The 3,224-nt window shown below is 49.6% G+C and overlaps 1 protein-coding gene and 1 long non-coding RNA gene across 3 annotated transcripts in view; one reads left to right on the plus strand and one right to left on the minus strand.

The window, feature by feature from the left end:
- The window catches only part of KCNIP1 (potassium voltage-gated channel interacting protein 1), a 342,478-nt gene that overhangs the window by 241,294 nt on the left and 97,960 nt on the right, over nucleotides 1–3,224 (minus strand). The gene's annotated exons all lie outside the window — the stretch shown is intronic.
- On the plus strand, nucleotides 1,023–2,069 carry LOC115294836. Its single transcript, XR_003910175.1, has 2 exons — nucleotides 1,023–1,370; nucleotides 1,676–2,069. It is a non-coding gene; the product is annotated as an uncharacterized LOC115294836 (long non-coding RNA).

A 3,224-nucleotide genomic window follows, 5' to 3' on the forward strand; every position in this document is an offset into this window, starting at 1 on the left:
TACGTAGATGAACGAAAGGGTATAGCTCGAGGGGTGTTAACCCAAGCTCTGGGGCCCTGGAAGAGACCAGTGGCCTACCTGTCTAAACAACTTGACCCGGTAGCAAGAGGGTGGCCAAACTGTCTTAGGGCTATTGCAGCAGTGGCTATCTTAGTCAAAGATGCCGATAAATTGACTATGGGACAAAAATTGACAATAGTGGCTCCTCATGCACTCGAGAGCATCATCCGCCAGCCTCCTGACAGGTGGCTCTCCAACGCTCGGATGACACATTATCAGAGTCTCCTCCTCAACAAGGAGCATATTCAGTTCGCCCCTCCCACCGCCCTAAATCCAGCCACCCTACTCCCTGAAACGGACTTAAAAGTTGCGAGAATAGTCCACTCGTGCCAGGAAATCCTCGCAGAGGAAACTGGGATCCGGCGAGACCTCACCGACTTGCCTCTCCAGGACGCAGAGGTCACCTGGTATACTGATGGGAGTAGCTACATAATAGAAGGTAAGCGGTTGGCCGGGGCAGCTGTAGTGGACTCTGAGACTGTCATATGGGCCAGCAGCCTGCCCGAAGGGACATCCGCCCAGAAGGCTGAACTAATTGCTCTGACACAAGCCCTCAAGCTAGCTGAAGGAAAAAAGGTCAACATTTATACGGACAGCCGATATGCGTTTGCAACGGCCCATGTCCATGGCGCTATTTACCGGCAGAGGGGGCTACTCACCTCAGCAGGAAAAGAAATCAAAAATAAAGAAGAGATCTTAAGTCTCTTGGAGGCCATCCATAAACCTCTTAAGGTGGCCATCATGCACTGCCCAGGGCACCAAAAAGACAAGTCTAAAATAGCCTTGGGAAATCAAAGAGCCGACAGAGAAGCAAAAAAAGCGGCTCACGGACTTAATATCCTAGCCGCAAACACGAATGCCGGCTCTAACTGCCCACCTCCCCCACTGGATCTCTTTCAAACCAAAGAGCCTACAGTTCCCTTAACGGAAGAGGAAACACGGGACTTCCTTAAACAGTTACATCATTTAACTCACTTTGGAAAAAAACTCCTTATAGCCTCCGCCCGCAGTTCCCCTTACGCCATGCCTGATCTAAATCGATTGGCTCAAGAGATCGTTAAGAACTGTGTTCCCTGCCAAAAAGTTAATGCTGCTTTCTCTAAAGGTACTGGGGGAACTAGGCTAAGGGGAGACCGACCAGGTCTCTATTGGGAGGTCGACTTCACTGAAGTGCGACCAGGACCTGTTGGTGTTCATCGACACATTCTCCGGGTGGGTAGAAGCCTTCCCCACAAAAACTGAAACTACAAAAAAACTCCTGGAAGAAATCTTCCCACGCTTCGGAGTGCCTACCAGCTTTTGTTGCCCAGGTAAGCCAGGATATAGCTAAGATCCTTGGGGTAAATTGGAAATTACATTGCGCTTATAGACCCCAGAGCTCAGGACAAGTAGAAAGAATAAATAGAACTCTAAAAGAGACCATGACTAAATTATCCTTAGAAACTGGCGTCACAGACTGGGTAGCCCTCCTTCCTTATGCTCTATTCCGGGTCCGGAACACCCCAAACTTCCTAAACGTAACTCCTTTCGAAATTCTGTATGGGACAGCTCCACCCTTGGCCTCCATGCATTTACCTACTTTAGAATGTGTAACTAACCAGACTTTACTCAGCAGACTAAAGGCCCTTGAATTCGTCCAAAAGACGGTGTGGAAACTCCTGGCAGACGCTTATCGACCCGGAGATCTCCATGTGCCACATCGGTTCCAAGTGGGAAACTCAGTGTACGTGAGGAGACACCAGACCAGAAACCTCGAGCCCCGCTGGAAAGGACCCTTCATTGTCCTCTTGACGACACCAACAGCTATAAAAGTAGATGGCATCTCCGCCTGGGTCCATGCATCTCACGTCAAGGCCGCTCCTCAGACTGAGAATTGGACTATGGAAAAGACTAAAAACCCCCTCAAGCTCCGCCTTCGCCGTGAGCCTACTGCTCCTACTGACTCTACTACCGATAAGTAACCCTAATCCCCACGTCCCCAAAATAATTAAATGGGAAGTCATATCTCAGGTGGGAGATACTATATGGTCTGTCCAAGAAGAACACCCCCCTTATACATGGTGGCCTGACTTATATCCTGACCTCTGCAAACTCGCGGTGGGGGCCCCAGCCAACTGGGATCTTGAAGGATACTCAGACCTTCAGAATGCCCCCTCAACACCCTCGCCCCCTGGCAGGGACGGGCTAGATCCCTGGGGCGGATGCGCAACCCAAGACAGGCGGAGTATGTTAAGATCCCTCCCTTTTTATGTCTGCCCCGGCTTCCACCGAGCAAGATCTCTAAACCCCAAATGTGGGGGCGCTTCTGAGTTCTTTTGTAAAAACTGGGGATGTGAAACATCGGGGGATACTTACTGGAGTCCCACATCGAGCTGGGACTATATCAAAGTCACCGCAAATTACACCCACTCTAAGACTCGTAGCCAAGGCAATAATAATTGGCTTAAGGACCCACAATGTTCAGGATGGTGTCACCCCCTTAAGATTAGTTTTACCTCAGCAGGAAAAAACAAAAAGCTCTGGACATCCGGGTACACCTGGGGCTTAAGACTATATAAAGAACGACATGACGACGGGCTTATTTTCCGCGTCAAAATGACCATAAGTAATACCCCCCCTCTAGCCGTAGGCCCCAACAAGGTGCTAAGCAATCAAAGACCGCTAGCCCCTAACCGTCCCGAGTCTTCACCGACTCCAACTCCCACCTCCCCTTCCCTTCAACCCTCTTCCCTTTGGGGTCCAACCTCCAAAGACCCCAACTCCGTACAGCGACTATTTAACTTGATACAGGGCGTTTACTTGGCTTTAAACCAAACAAGCCCTAACATGACTGAGTCTTGCTGGCTTTGTCTCTCCTCCATTCCACCATACTATCAAGGAATCGCTTATCCTGGCCAGTTCAATTCTTCGGCCACCCATACGGCCTGTAGCTGGGGAACCCAAGGAAAAATCACCTTAACTGAGATGTACGGAAAAGGCACCTGCATAGGAACGGTTCCCTCAGACTATCAGTCCCTGTGCAACCAGACATTAGAGGTTCCAAATAAAACCAGTAATGAGTACTTAATTCCCCTTGGTGGTTGGTGGGCATGTAATACTGGCCTGACACCTTGCCTGTCCACTGCTGTGTTTAATAAATCTAGAGACTTTTGTATAATGGTAAT

Source organism: Suricata suricatta, chromosome 6 (assembly GCF_006229205.1).
Source record: "Suricata suricatta isolate VVHF042 chromosome 6, meerkat_22Aug2017_6uvM2_HiC, whole genome shotgun sequence".
Classification (NCBI taxonomy): Eukaryota; Metazoa; Chordata; class Mammalia; order Carnivora; family Herpestidae; genus Suricata; species Suricata suricatta.